This window comes from Lagenorhynchus albirostris, chromosome 1, assembly GCF_949774975.1.
Source record: "Lagenorhynchus albirostris chromosome 1, mLagAlb1.1, whole genome shotgun sequence".
Taxonomy (NCBI): Eukaryota; Metazoa; Chordata; class Mammalia; order Artiodactyla; family Delphinidae; genus Lagenorhynchus; species Lagenorhynchus albirostris.
The window spans coordinates 172442173-172457844 of record NC_083095.1 but is presented as its reverse complement, the minus strand read 5'-3'; the positions used below and the strand labels follow the sequence as shown (position 1 = coordinate 172457844).

The 15672-nt window shown below is 50.3% G+C and overlaps 1 protein-coding gene across 1 annotated transcript in view; it reads left to right on the top strand.

Moving 5' to 3' along the window:
• Nucleotides 1–15672, top strand: part of UPF2 (UPF2 regulator of nonsense mediated mRNA decay) — a 213189-nt gene that overhangs the window by 99020 nt on the left and 98497 nt on the right. The window lies entirely within an intron of this gene.

Here is a 15672-nt window from a genome sequence, read left to right as displayed (position 1 = left end):
CAAGGCTGGCTGAGACAAATCCAGAAGGCATGAAGGAAGTTTCAAAACTCGACTTAATTCTCTTAACCCTATTTTCCAACCCTCATCGCCATCTTCCTTGCTGACCTGTGTCCTATTTCTTGCTATTCGGTGTTGAGGAGAGTGGTTTCCAAGTTTTGTCATGTTTATATTGTTTCCAAGTTTAAATTGTTAGAGGGAACCAGGGGTAATTCTGTTGTGTATCATGCACAAGGCAGAGAATATCTGAAAATCAGCTGTGATAATTCACCTTCATTCACTTTTCATCTTTCATCTGGAATAAACAAGGTCACTAGCAGGTGTAACCATAAAGGAAGTAGACCAAATAAGATGGGGTGCAGCACTGCGCTTTATTCCGTTAGATTTCTGTAGCAGAGATCGGTTACTGGTGACCAAAAGATTAGTGACACGTAAGCTAGGTTCTGTTTTAACCACCAAGGAGCTTGCTTATATTTAAAAACATAAATAAGGGGGAAAGCCTGCTGGATTTTGGAGAAGACTGATTCTCATAGCTGGTCAGTCTTTTGGCCTCTTTCCCCCACCTTGTGATCCACCAAAGGTAAGCAAAGATGTGAAAAAACCTGATGTTTGCTGTCAGACTTCTCCCTTTGATCCTTTGATGCCTTTTGGGGGAACAAATAAGCTGAGAAGGCCTCTAGGCAGCCCAAGGGTCACTCTCCCAGTGAGTCTCTGCACTTGCCTACGAGAGCCGCCCAGGCCCTGTGAGCTCATACCCCATAGAGTACCTGACCTGTGTGAGACTCGGGGGCTGGACAGATAGCACACAGCAGCTGAAAGAGCCCAACAAGGAGCCAGACTAGAAAAGGCAAACCACATAAGCAGGACGCGGCAATACCAAAGGGGAGAGCATGGCACAGGACCCCGAGAGACCTGGTTAGGTAGTAATCCTGGAACACGTAGAATGTTAGTCCTGGAAGAAACACTCATTTTGCAGATGGGGAGTCATCCTGAGCAGTGCGGTGACTTAACTTTCAGCGTAGTGAGATCAGTCATTGGCGGTATCAGAATTTTTGTGATTAGCAGAAATAACTTGTTGTAGAAAGGAAATAGGCCCAGAGTGGTGAGGCCAACAGCAAAGAGAGGTGTAGACCTCAGATTTCCTAATAACTCCAGCCATATCATAGAATATCTTTGGAATACTCATAATGGAAAACCTGGGATAATTTTTTTTTAAGACAAAATATCTTCTTATAAAAGGCAGAGATGAAATGTATCTCAGGTTCCCTTCTAAAATGGTTTTAAAATTTTGTGTGCTTGGACCGGGGTGGGGGGTAAACCTCCAGCTATTCAGAAGCTCTTTCATTTAGTTGCAAATGAAAGAGACCCAATTTGAATTCACTTAAACTCACAGGAGATTATTGTAAGGATCCTAAAGTTTGAAACCAACATGAGAATATTGTTGGGCTTTAAAGATACCTAAATGCAACCAGAATCCTCCGGTGTGTGTGCTTTCTGCTCCTTGTAGTCTGCTCAGGTGTGCCATAACAGAATACCACAAAGCAGCAGCTTAAACAGCAGACACTTATTCCTCACAGTTGTGGAGGCTGGAAGCCCAAGCACGGCTTCTGGTGAGGATTCTGTTCTTTGGCTTGTAGCCGTCACCCTCACATGGCCTTTATTCGGCATCCCTGGTGTCTCTTCCTCATAAGGACACCAGTCTTATTGGGTTAGGGCCCCACCCTTCTGACCCCATTTAACCTTAGTTACCTCCTTAAAGGCTCCATCTTCAAATACAGTTACATGGGGGCTTGGGCCTTCAACCTATGAATTTTGAGGGGGGGCACACTATTCAGTCCATAACACTCATTGTAAACTTGGCTGCCAACAGCTCCTGAGTTTTAAATCTTGCAGCTACAGAAACAACTTGATGGACAGTGCAGCCAAGTCTGCATACCCACAGATCTGCTGGTCCATCCTTGGATCTGTGGTCAAGGAGGCAGGTTCTGTGAAACCATAGCCGCTCAAGCAGGAGCCTTAAGAATTACCTGGGGGGGGCGGGCGCTTCCTACACTCAGTTATCCATAATTGGGGTTCTCAGATTTTAAACATGAGGTTTTCCACATAGCTATACATTTATTTCTAAAGTTTGGGTTTTAAAGAACTCCAAATGTTTTATCTGTACAACCTCTCATTAAAACATCTCATTCCCTCTGTGTGGCTGGCACCAGGGTATAGCTGCCCCACCTCTGTCTAGTGCTCTTCCCTAGACTTGTTTTGAATGAAAACAGAATGGAGGTGGAATCAATTTTAAAATATTTAGCATGCTATATAAGTAAAATCATGTTTTTGGCATTCTTATTTAAATGCAATTTTTTTTTTAAACCTTTGGACAAAGTACAAGGGACAGTCAGCCATCTTCTGTTATCTCAGTAGAAATTCTTCTTTCCGGAGGAGTAACTTTGGAAATTGTTGGATTATTACTCAAATGTTTGTTTCCTTGGAAGCGGTTCTAGTTTTATAGTTATTGGGGAAAGCATTTCAAATTCTGCTGAGTGTGTGTGTGTATGGTGTACAGGTGCTCATGCTATTACCCTGTCTTTGGTTTCCTATTGATACTGTATAGTCAGTCTGATTAGATTCATGGATTTAAACATTTAGATGAATACTTGGTGACCATGAGAAGGGAAAGATTGATTGACCCCATTCTGTATACCAGGCACTGGGGATACAGAGGTGGGGAAAGAATCACTGCCCCCATGGGACTGATGTTCTAGTAGAGGAGACAGACAAGAAATGTGAAAAATTCCGTGAAATTAAGTGATGGTATCTGTAAAGTGCTTAGCTCATCACGTGGCATACAGGAAGGGTCCATCTGATGGTGGCTAGTGTTACTATGACACCTTTGCATATGCCGTTTCCTTTGCCAGAAATGTCCTCTCCTTACTGCCTGGCTGTGCTACTGGCCTTCCAAGATGTAGTTCAAGCTTTGCCTCCTCTAGGAAACCTTGCTGTCCCCTCATCCCTGATTTAATTTAGATGCTTTCCTTGAGCTTCATCAAAGGGACCTCTGCCTGCCCACCTGCACCTGGCAGGGGGATGAGGTTAATTGGAGGGTGGTGCTCAGTGACTGTTCTGCAAGAGGCATGCAGAGCCCCTTGATAGGAGTACCAGGCTAGGACTGGGGGACCCTGTGCGGTGCTCAACATGTGCTTCCCCCGAACTATGGGAATTCTCAGGGAATCTGCTCCACCTCAGGAAGTGTGTGTGGCCACGTTCCCAAACACCTCCCCTGCCATGTCTGCAACAGGACTTCCGTGCTCGAAGGTGGGATTTTTTGCCAGGCTTCTCTGAGGGGGCATCGGCAATGGAGAAGAAGCAGACAGAGCAGAACAGGCAGCGGATTTGCAAAGAGAAAGCAGAGTTGTCCTCAGCTTAATCAGGTTGACCACCTGCTTGTGTGTGTAGCAGAAGGGCACTTAGGGCTGGTTCACTATGACTTCTGTGTACATGGGGGCCACTGACTGAACACCGAGCCTAGGAAGGATTGTAAGGAATGGCCCAAATCCCCCAGTAATTTATAATCTTGTTCTAAGCCACGCACAGAATGTGCAGCCTCCCATGTCGGCCCGGGGCCATCATGGCGCTGCCCCTGCCTTGATTCTGGTGAGGTGGGGGGCACTGGCGGGGGAGCCACACAGAGCGACCCGGGGTTCTGCTCCTGCCACTTCTTGGGTAAGTTTCTTAACTGAAGCCTCACTGATGTCATTTGTGCAATGAGAATCAAATGATGAATTTTCCAGGGTGGTCGTGAATGTAAAGCATTCACTCAACACCTACCACGTGCTTAGGCTGACGTCCCCGTGACACACAAGGCAAATCCTGCTTCTATGGAGTTTCCGTTCTTGGAGGGAGAGACACATAGGAATGAAAAATTAAGAAAAATATCAAAATGAGAGAAGCTGAGATGGATACTGCAATGCCGAAGGCCCTTTTCTGGGATGGGCTTAGCTGTAGGCGCAGGAGGAGGCCTGCGGAAGCCCACGTGAAAGGGCTGATGCAGCAGGAGCAGGAAGGCCTGGCATCCTCGGCCCAAGTCAGGACAACCCAAGGGCCAGTCCAGCTGTCGTTAAGCCCACATCACAGCCGCCTTGCCCCTCTGCCCGTCTTGCCGGCTCCCCTCCACGGCAGTTGGTCCCAAGCGTGCTCCCTAATGAACATCGCGTGCTCTAACCTCCTTCCCAGGCTCTGCTTTCCTGAGACCCGACTGCAGCCCAAGCGCTGTGCAGGGAGAGGTGCCGTGACTGGTGGCCCCTCGAGATTGACCCCCCCAGATGGCAAGGATCAGCCCCTGGAAGATACACATTCCAGACAAGAGGTCAGAGAGGGAGGGACGAGCATGGCCTGCTTGAGGAATGGAAGGAAAAACCAGTGAGAGGTGGACGCAGAGCTTTGAGAGGCAGGGCCCGTATCAGAGAGGACTTGTAAGCCAGAGGGACACGTGGATTTTCTTCTGGATGTGATACGATTGATTTGCTCTGACTGTACAGGATCATCTGGCTGCTGAGTGGAGGTCAGATTGTAGGGGCTAAAGTAGAACTGGGGGGACCTGGGAGCAGGGTATGGCCAGGGCCTGGCCAAGAGACGATGGGGTGGTGGCAGAAAGAGGGGGCAGATTTCCCAAGTAGAGGGGAGAGGGCTGCATTATGGGTAGATGTGGGAGAGGGTAGGATGTCCTGGCCTGCACGGTTGTGGTGGTGGGGCCTGGGAGGGAGGGACGGAGGGAGTGGGTGCAGCCCGTCCCCAGGTGCTGTCATTCATGGAGCGGGAGCTGCCGGCAGGCTCCCACCCGTCTCCCTTCGAGGGTTTGCATGATGTTTTCACAGGCTGCCAGGGAAAATGGCCACTGCCAAATGCACCTGGTTTCTGGAGACTTCCTCGTCTGCAGGTGGGCAGGCAAAGGTCTCGGCCAGAGAGCTGAGACCGTGACGTTGCCCTGGGCAAGTGGAGGGGGGCCCCGGGGCCTCTTCTCCAGGAGTGCTGTCCAGCTGTGCTTTTGGAGCGCAGGCCCTGGGCCTGGGCCGGGTGAGGAGCAAGGGGACCCTCCCACCGGCCCTGTGCACACTGGTGGGACGGGGCCGACTGTAAACGGTTGTCTCTCTGTTCTGCCTGACCTGGATTTTCCTTTCCTTTTTTTTTTTTAAATCTGACTTTTGTTTGTTTGCTTTGCATTGTTTCTGAGAGACTCTAGAGAGAGACCCAAGGCACCTGGGCTGGTGGCTGCACACCCAGGTCAGGCTGGGACTGCCCGGCCGCAGCCTCCCCTTGGCCCTCCCAGAGGCCCGGGCCTTCTTCTGCAAACCCCCAGCTTCCCGAAGCCTCAGCACCAGGCAGACCTCACCCACCCGGGGCCTCTCTTTCCCTCCTCTTTACCACCCCCTGCTGTAGGAACTGAGAGGCGCCATTGGCCCACACGGCCCCCCTCAGGAGGAAGCCATCTGGTCACTCCCTCGGGAGTGGCGGAGGGTGGGAGAGAAGATCTGTGTATTTAGGTCCCTAGAGCCAGCAACGTGTGACTTTGGTGTCTTCCATGGTCCACTGGGGTTTCTGCACCAGCTCCCATGGTGTTCCGTGCCTGCTGCTCTAACCTGCAAGCAAGCACAGAGAGCCAGTGCATGAAAGCCAGGTCACCCTGGGTGTTACGGGGAGAGGAATTCTAAAATAACTACAGAATCCCTAATCCCATTCTACTTTTTAAAAACTTTTTATCTAGAAATAATTACAGACTCACCAGAGGTTGCAAAAATAGTCGAGCCCTGCAAACCCTGGGTCCAGCTTCCCCCAGGGGTGACATCTTATATGATGATAGTACAATATCAAAACCAGGAAACCGACATTGGTTCAATACTGGTAACTAGACTATAGACCTCATTCAGTTTCCACAAGTTTTTACACAGGCACGTGTGTGTGTGTGTGTTTCTACAGAATGGGATTCCATGTGTAGATTTGTGTAACTCCACCACCATCAAGATACAGAAATGTTCCAGCACCACAAAGGAACTCCTTCCTGTGTGCTACTCCTTGACCCCTGGTGTATTAGTGTTCTTCAGAGAAACAGAACCAAAAGGATAAAAAGAGATGAATATGGGGATATTTTATAATAGGAGTAGGCTCATGTAATTATGGAGGCCAAGATATCTCACGGTCTGCCATCTGCAAACTGGAGAAGCAGGAAAGTCAGTTCTTCAGTTCATCCCAAGTCTGAAGCCCTGAGACTCACTCTTGAGTCAGAAGGCGAGAACCAGGGGCACCCATGTCTGGGGTCAAGAGAAGATGGACGTCCCAGCTCGAGCAGAGAGAGCAGGCGCCCCTTCATCCACCCTGTTCTCTTCACGCCCTCAGTGGACTGGCAGATGCCCACCCACATGCGTGAGGAGGGTCTTTACTCAGTCCACGGATTCACATGTTCATCTCTTCTGGAGACACCCTCACAGACACACCCAGAAATAATGTCACACCAACAACCTGGGCATCCCGTAGCCCAGTCAAGTTGACACATAAAATTAGTCATCATACCTGGAAATAACTAACCTGGTTTCATCTGTATAGTTTTGTCATTTTGAGAGTGTTATGTAAATGAAACTGCACAGTATGGATCGATGATGGATTTATGATGCCCTTGAGATCCATCCAAGTCGGTGCATGTGGTTCCTTCTTATTGATGAATGGTACCCCAGTGTATGGATGTCCCAGAGTTTAACCACTTACCCACTGAAGGACATTTGGGTTGTTCCCAGTTTGAGGCTATTCTGAATAAATCTTCTATGAATACTTCTGTACAAGTTTTAAAAAAATTTTGGTAAAATACACATAAAATTTACCACTGTAACCATTTTTAAGTGTATAATTTAGCATGTGTATAGGTTTTTGTATGGATGTAAGTTTTCACTTCTCTGGGATAAATGCCTAAGAGTATAATTGCTGGATCATGTGGTAAGTGCATGTTTAGTTTTTTAAGAAACAACTGCCGAACTATTTTCTGGAGTGACTATACGATTGTCTGTTCCCACCAGCAATGTAGGGGAGATCCAGTTGCTCCACACTGCTGCCAGCATTTGGTCTTATCACTGTTTGTTTTTTTTTTTATTTTACCTGCTATAATCAGTGTGTACTGGTATCTCCTTGTTACGATTTGCGTTTCCCTAATGGTTAATGATGGTAAGCACCTTTTTATGTGCTTGTTTGCCATTCATAGATCCTCTTTGGTGAAATGTCTGTTCATGTCTTCTGCCTTTCTAATTTAATTAGAAGCAGGACCAAACGTTTGTGTATTTATTGCATTTGTGTTTTCGAGTTTTGAGAATTCTTTAAATTCTTTTACAGATTCCAGATATAAGTCAGATATGTGGTTTCCAAATAATTTTTCCCAATCTGTAGCATGCCTTCCATCCTTTTAAAGGGGTCTTTTGCTCAGCAAAAGTTTCAAATTTTGATGAAGTCCAACTTATCGTTTTTTTCCATAAATGATTCTTTTGTTATCATGTCTGATTACTCTTTGTCTAGCCCTAGATATCAAAGATTTTATGTTGTCCTTCTTTCCTAAAAGTTTAATTGTTGTATGCTTTACATTAGGTCCATGATCCATTTTGAGTTAATTTTGGTGTAAGGTGTGAGGTTTAGGATTTTTTTTAGCCTATGCATGATCAATTGCTCCAGTGCCGTTTGTTGGAGAGGCTGTCATTCTCTATTGGGTAGCTTTTGCACCTTTGTCAAGAAAACCACAGAACCTACCGCGTGGGTCTATTTCTGGGTTCTCTCTTCTGTTCCATTGATCTCTGGGTCTGTCGCTTCACTAATACCACACTGTATTACTGTTTGGTGAGCTCTGTGGTAAGCCTTGATATCAGGTAGAGTGATTTCCACCCACTTTATTCTTTGTCAAGCTTGTTAGCTAATCTAGTTCCTCTGCATATAAATTTTAGAATAAGCTTGTCTCTGTCTACAAAAATATCTTGCTGGGATTTCCATAGGAATTGGCATTATTATTTTTGAGATACTGTGAATAGAATTGTTTTCGTAATACCGTTTTCAGATTGTTTATTGCTAATATCTAGAAACGCAGTCTATTTTTTTTACACTGGTCTGGTATCCTGTGATGTTGTTTGACCCAATTAGTTCTAGTAGCTGTTTAGTGGATTCCTTAGGATTTTCCTTATACAGGATCATGTCATCTGCAAATACAGTTTGACTTCTTGCTTTCCAATCTGGATGTGTTTTCTTTTTCTTACCTGATTGCACTGTCTAGAATCTCCGATACAGTAACCAGTAGAAGTGGTGGGAGCGAACATCCTTGCCTCGTCTTAGGAGAAAGCATTCTGTTTTTAACCGTGTAATATAATACAGAGAGCACCACATACTGGCCAAGTACCAGAGTCCTGAGAAGGGGGGGTGGGGGGTGGGTGAGGACATCTGCTTCCCGAGGAGACGGGTTGGGAGGAAGATGAGCTCACCGAGGTCAGGAAGTCTGTGAGTTTGTCCCGACATTCCAGTACGGGAACTGACAGCTGAAGAGGACGGACTCAGCACTGCTGATGCTGTTGCAGGCTTAGCTATGCTTCCCTGACAAGGTCGACCTCCTCTCCCTCCCCACCACACCCAGGAATGAGACAGCCAGACGGCCTCTAAGGGTCCTGTGCCCTCACAGGCTGCATCTCACTCCCCGTCACTCCAGGGGGCAGGGGCAGGCAAACTGAGAGGCTCCCAAATGTTCCAGGGAAGAAAGGTAGGACCAGGCACCTGAAACTCTTGCCCCAGTGGGGATCCTGTGGACCTTCTTCCCCTATTAGGAACCTGACCTTCATTAATCCATTCACTTATTTAATGCATTTGTCTGATACCTGCTAGGTGCAAGGCATCTTTTGAGTCGTGGCATGGGATGAAATAGACTAACAAGATCCTTATTCACCAGACACTTATAATTTACAACAGAGGGATGAGTCTCAAATGCTTATACTTCAGAAACAATGTGATCCCTGGGACGGGAGAGGCATAAACAAGTGCTATGGTCTTTCGGAGAAAGGAAACTCTGTGTGTGTGTGTGTGTGTGTGTGTGTGTGTGTGTGTGTGTGTGTGTGTGTGTGTGTGTGTGTGTGTGTGTGTGTGTGTGTTGGGAGGTGTGGTTAGGGCAAGTGGGATGGGGGTTGTTACCAGTAGGGGGGGGCATAGGCAAGCTGAACCCTAAATGATGTAAAGGATTTTGACAGATGACTGGCAGCAGCTTTGGGGACACCCTAGAGCTGAAAACTCTCATATGCGCATGACTCGCCTGAGGGCTTGTGAAAATTCCGATTCTGATTCCATGGGTCTGGGAAAAGACTTGAGAGTTCTGACAAGCTCTCAGGTGAGGCTGATGCGCGGGTCAGAGGGTCACCCTGAGTTGCAAGAGTGTAGAGAACGTCTGATATGATTTGGCTGGAGAACAGTGGAAGGGAAGGAGAGCAGAACTGGAAAAGTAGGTGGGGGCCAGATTCCAGGCTGAGGAGTTTGAACTGTATTTGGCAGGCAGTGCACAACCTCTGAAGGTATTTGGGTCATGAAATGAACCAAGCTGGCTGTTAGGAAGATTAGCCCGGAAATTACTCAGTGGAGAGATGGAGCGGGGGCAACTAGAGGGACAGTGATTTGTCATACGCCCATGTATCCATCCACCCACCCACCCGTCCATCTACCCACCCATCTACGCATCTACCCAACATCTGTCTGCCATCTGCTTATATTTGTTAGACGCATATTATTCTCCAGACCCTGGGGAAGGATGGAGAAGGCCCAGTTTTCCCCTGCAGGGATCCCAGAGCCCAGTGGGATTGATGAACCTGTGTTATGTGTGCAGGTGCTATGGGAGCACAGAAGAAGTGGGTGGGTGAGGGGCTTCATGAGGAGGGGACCCTTGAGAGCTTTTGAAGAGCAGTGGGAGTTACTTGGATAAAGAGGAGTCCAGTTGGACTCTCCCGGTTAGAGGGAGCCACTCAAGCAAAAGCCGGAGGCGGGCAGCATGTTGTGCTTGTGTTTCACGGCTGTGAGCCTGGGGCTGATGGGGTGTGGTTTCAGCCGGCGGAGGCTCCAGAGGTGCAGTGGGGTCCCTGGCCACCAAATAATAGGGACTAGCTTTGGTTATGATGGGACTAGTTCTGAGATGGCTCTCAGAACTGATCGGAAGGTTGAAGAACCAGCTTAGGCAGGTACCCAAGGTCAGGCTGTGTCTCCCCACCTCTCTGAGGATTGTCTCCCAATGGGTAGGGTGTGGTCAGCCACAGCACAGGGCCCACTCTCGGAGGCCGTAACCGTGACTGGAGTCTGTGGATGCTTATGTGCCCAGGCACCGTGCTCAGAGCTTTCTTTACACAGGCCAGTAGCCCTGGGAGGGGTCCCCTCTGTAAGGACAAGGAAACAAGGCTTGAAGAGGTTGGTGGCTTGCCTGAGGTCACCCAGCTAATGGGGCCTGGATGAAGCCAAGTCGGCTGCTCTCCAGAGCCCAGAGCTGTAACCCACTGAGCAGGAGAGGGAAATGGAAGGGCCAGCCCAGTGGGGACCACCCGGGGCTCTGGTGATGTGGGGAGCTGACCACGACCTCCACCAGGAGGCAGAAGAGGGGGTGCTGGGGGTGTCGCTGTGACGGGCTGGAGGAGAGGGTGCTAAATGGGGCCTGCAGGAGGCGGGGAGATGCTGCAGTGGCTGCTCGGGCTCCAGGGGTGCGAGAGATGCTCCAGATGGCACCAAACTGAACTGTAGTCCACTTGCCTGGGGTGCAGCAGAGCCAGTCTTCACCACTGGGTTGTGGTGAAGGAAAGTACAGCCTTTATGTCAAGACTCCAAACATGGAGAACAGGCAGCTCACGCTCAGAAGACCTGAACTCCCTGATGGCTCTCAGGGGAGGGGTTTTAAAGGTGACGTTTGGGGTAAGGGTTGCGGCTCGTGGACTTTCTTCTGATTGGTTGGTGGTGGGGTAACAGAGTGATGGTTCAGGAATCTTAATCATCAACCTTCTGGTTCCAGCCAGTATGGGGTCTGCATGTTTGAGGGGGCGGGGCTGGGTGTGTCTTAGTTTCTGCAGAACAACTTGAAGATGTGCATCAGATTGTTATGTGTATCCCTTGAGGAGGAACTAGGACTCTGTTTCATAGCTGAACTCTTGTCATTACTTTTCTTGCTTATCTGCTTTTCCTTTGTTTCTGCATTCCCTCACTTCCCTAATTAGTAACTGCTTGAGTTTGCTCTTTGGAACTCAGGGAAGGCCTAGGAGACTAAAGCCTTTTTCTACAAACAAGAAACGGGGACATGGAGGGGTTTTTGTACCCAGGAGGGCTCCACAGGGTCCTGCTCAGTTTCACAGAGAGGTCTCAGGGCTGCGGGAGCCAGAGGCCTGGCTTTAGAGCACTGTGGCCGGCTGTGGACCAAGGGAGTGTTACTTAAGATCGTAACCAGAGGATGGGTGTCTGTTAGCCAAAGGCCTTGGTTGCCTCTTTGGGCCAAAAGACGCAACCAGCAAGGTTGGGAAGGAGGTCACCAAACAGACATGGCAGTAGTGCTCGGCATAGAGGTGACCTGGAGGTGGGGATGAGGGATAGAAAAGACACCAGGAGAAGGATACTGCCAAATGAAGTCACCACCCCTACACAGACACGCACACACACACACGCGCTCTCTCTCTCTCCCCCTCTCTCTCTGATACCCCATCCCTTCAGCCCCTCATGGGCTCTGAGGAGCCCTCTGAGGTCTGGAGGCCTTTACTAGCAAAGAGATTGGGGTGGTGTCTGGGGGCAGGTGAAAGATGGCAAAGATCTACTCCTGAAAGAACGCTGTGGAAGCAGAAACTCACTGCCAGAGATGACATCAAAGACAGAGCCCCCGTAACCCCCAGAGGCAGGGACTGGGAGTTGCTGAGTTTCCCACTGGGGTTCCAGCCATCTTACTGACTCCAGGATGGCAGAGGGGAAGGGCCTGTCTGCCTGGGCTGCCATAAACAAGTCCCACAGACATCTGTTTCTCACAGTTCTGGAGGCTGGAAGTCTAGGGTCAAGATGTTGGCGGGGCCGGGCCCTGGTGAGGCCTCTCTCCTCGGCTTGCAGTCAGCCACCCTCTCACGGACTTTCCTGTGTGCATTTGTGGGAGTGAGAAAGGGTGCTCTAGTGTCTCTTCCTCTTCTTATAGGGATCCCAGCCCTGTTGGATCAGGGCCCCATGCTAACAACCTCATTTCACCTTGGTTACCTCCTTCAAGGCCCTATCTTCAAATAAGGTCACATCGGGGGTTATTTGGGGCCTCAACACATGAATTTAAGGGGACATAAATCATTTGTAAGAGAGCCTAAGAGACCCTCTGGTCCAGCCCCCTTATTTTAACCGATGAGGACACTGAGGCTCAGAGAGGTTAAGTGGTTTGCTTAAGGTCACACAGTTGGCTGGCAGCATAGCCAGGACCGGAAGTCAGGCCCATCATCTTCCAGATGTGTGGAGGAAGGGACAGTGTCTTCTAGCTGTTGAGGGTGTGTGGTGAGGCCTGCGGAGGCGTGCCCTCCAGTACCAGCCCTCTGTTTATGTGAGACAGGAGCAGAGGGGAATAGGCCCACCCAAAACCATAAGGATTTAGCTCAGACCTCAGAAAGGCTTCCTGTTTGAAAAAGTGGGGAGTCACTGCCAAGTATGGCCAGTGACAGTTATGGGGCTTCTTCCTCTGAAAGTGGCGGAAAGGTGGGCAGAGGGGCAAGGGGATGGACTTATAACTGCTTCAACCTCCTCCTAGACTTAGGATTTTTTGGTGACAATTAGGGAACTACTCAACAGGAACCACATGAATCCGAAAGTCTTGCCAGGAGGAAATAGTCACCGAAAAAAATCACTCTCTGCATACCTTTGGCCCAGCAGCCCGACCTTGGGGGTGAGGGCAGGGCCTGGGCCCTTGCAAGGCTGTTTACCTTGGTTAGGCAATGCAGATAAGTGGCCTTGTTTGTGTTTGCAGATGGGGCCAGCATTTGGGTGGGCAAGGTCAGGCCAGAGTGACAGGAGCTGTGGGAAGCCGGCTGGGCTCAAGGTCAGGGGCTGAGGCTGAGGCTGGGGCTGGGGGAGGGGAGGAGCGGCCGCAGCCCAGCTGAGAGGCCCATCATCCTCTCCCTGTCCGCCCTCTGCTCTCCTGGCCTGCTTGCTCTGTGTCAGTTCCCTCTCTCTTAATCTCTCCACAACCCACCCTTGATAACAACGTTCTGTACTGACCCAGACCCAAAAGGCTTTTTTTTTTTTTTTTTTTGAGAAAATGATGTCTTCATTGAAAAATGAATTTGGGCAATCCCTTTCAGACCCACAAGTGCCATTTTTAGGAAAATATGGAATTCTGAGACCTGCCCCGTCGGGTAACAAAAAGAGCATTTGCCTCTCTGAGCACTGTCACTCCTGACTTGCGGTGGGAGAACACGGTCTCTGGAGAGGCCTGCTCTTAGTACAGCCTTATTGTGACCTGTGCGCAGTGTTTTCTGGCTCCGTGTGGTAAAGCCGTAGCCCCCTGGAGAAGAAGAGTCAGGAAGGGCATCTGTGGTGGGGTGGAGTTGGGGAGGAGGGGGCTGCTGTCTGCTGCTGAGGTCCCCGCTCGCCCCCAAGCCTGTGCAGCCACAGCTAAACCACATCTTCTCTATAAAGAGGTTCCAAGACTTTTAGAACACACACCTCTTGGTACCTGTCACTGCATTGGGAGAAAGCCATGCTCTGTGGCGCCCCATGCTCCACCCCCCGCCACGTCCTCGATGGACCTGCCGGCCAGCAGAGCAACCGCCGGGCCTGGTGGGGTTGGCTGGCTTTATTTTGGCCGTGTCCACCCTTGTAGGCAGGGGTGGGGAATGAGGGAGGGAGTGTCACGTCCAGTGATGGTGGGACCCAGGTTTTGGTTCAGTTCCGACTTCAAACACTCGGCCCCACAGCGCTGGGAGGCAGCCCTGGGTGGAGACTGTTGATTTGAGAAGAGCGGTCAGTGGGCACATAGCCCTCGTTCCCTGGCACCTGGTTAACTAAAGAAATGAGTGCATTTAAGACCAGAGGGGCCTCTGTGGATGGAGGAAGGCCCTGCTTCCTGCTGAAGCGGCAGAAGCTGTTCCCATCCTAGGGCTCTCCTTTAACTGGGGTCAGGATGCCTCTACGAGCAGGGTGTGACCTCGCCTCGGCCCTCAGGTCCTGTTCTGTGTGTCACTTATATCTCAGGGCTGCTGGGCTGGAGGCTGTAACCCCTTCTGATGAGCTCTTGTAAACTGTTGACCTACATCTACCCAGCTGGGGACAGGATATTTGCATGGTGCCCCTGACCTGGCCAGTTGACCTCGGACGTGGGGATGTAGCCTCACCAGCCTGTGTGTCCCCGGAGCATCCTCATCCCACCTGCAGGGCACTGGGGTGGGGGACAGCAGATGGCAGAAGATGGGTTTTGTGCCCAGTGTTGCCCGGTCACTTTCTGGCTCTGTGACCTTGGACCTTGGCCTCTCTAACCTTCAGCTTCCTCATCCTTCAGCGGAGATAATAAAGGAACAAGTTTGTCACAAGGAGGAATTAAGGTGACCCACGTCCAGACCTTAGCATGGGAGCTCCTGCTGGGTATTGGTCAGAGCGCAGCCTACCTGAGGTGGAATCACGCCCGAGGCCGAGATGCCCGCTGCTTACTCGGCAGTGAAGACAGCGAGTCTGTGTTTGGACGTGAGGGCGTCCAGGCTCAAACTGTATGGCACAGTCTTACCTCCGAGGGACCCTTGTTGGCCCTAAACAACAAACTCAGCTTGAATAAGTGGACTCCGTGCCCTCTCCCGTCACAAACTCAGCCAAGGGGTGTCAGGGAGGCCCCCTCCCTTCCCAACAGGCCCAAAGTCATCCTCAGCTGAAAGGGCTTCTGGGGTCCCAGCGATGCACGGGACAGGCTGCTCTAATCTCAGTTTGATCCCCTTCCTGAGACTCCCGAGAACTGGGTGTGTAGCTGGCAGCCAGTGCAGCAGCCGGAAGTGAAGACAGCGCAGGGAACATTCCGGCAACCCATCCTCTGGGCCCTAAGTGTGAATTTCTAGCCTGGCCTGGAAGTCACCTTTTGGGTGGGTCCGGCCACCCCGTATCAGTGCCTCCTGCTCCCCAAGGGCAGGGCCCTGGGCAGCCCAGAAGCTGAGAATTAATGTGGAGCCAGAGGTGCCTGGAGATTGAAAGGATCTCCCGGGCTGATCAATACTGTGGCCTGAGCTCCCAGCCAGGTCCCAGTGGGTCTTGGTCTCCCTGGGGCTTCCATGCAGCCCTCTCCTGACCAGGGGCCTCAGAATGGAATGTTCTGGGGCCAGCAGGTGTGTGACAAATGCTACAGATGCTTGCTTACTGATGTCAGAGGATCAGGGCTGGCCCTGTGCCAGACGTAGAGGTGAAGGCTGACTTTGCTAATCCCAGCTTTCCTCTCTCCTCTTTGTACCTTCTGCTGCCCTTACACATCCTGGGCCTCTCTTCCTTTCTCCTCCTTCCTGACCTTGAAACTTCTCCTCTGGAAAGCGGAGTGCATTTAGACTACAGTATAAATGACTGGCAGCCCTTCAATGCTCTGCCACCCCCCTTTCTCTCTATCCTTTTAACAAGCTCCACATGGCCTCAGTCTTGGGCTTCTGAAACTGGGATCATGAATCTCTGGGGATACCT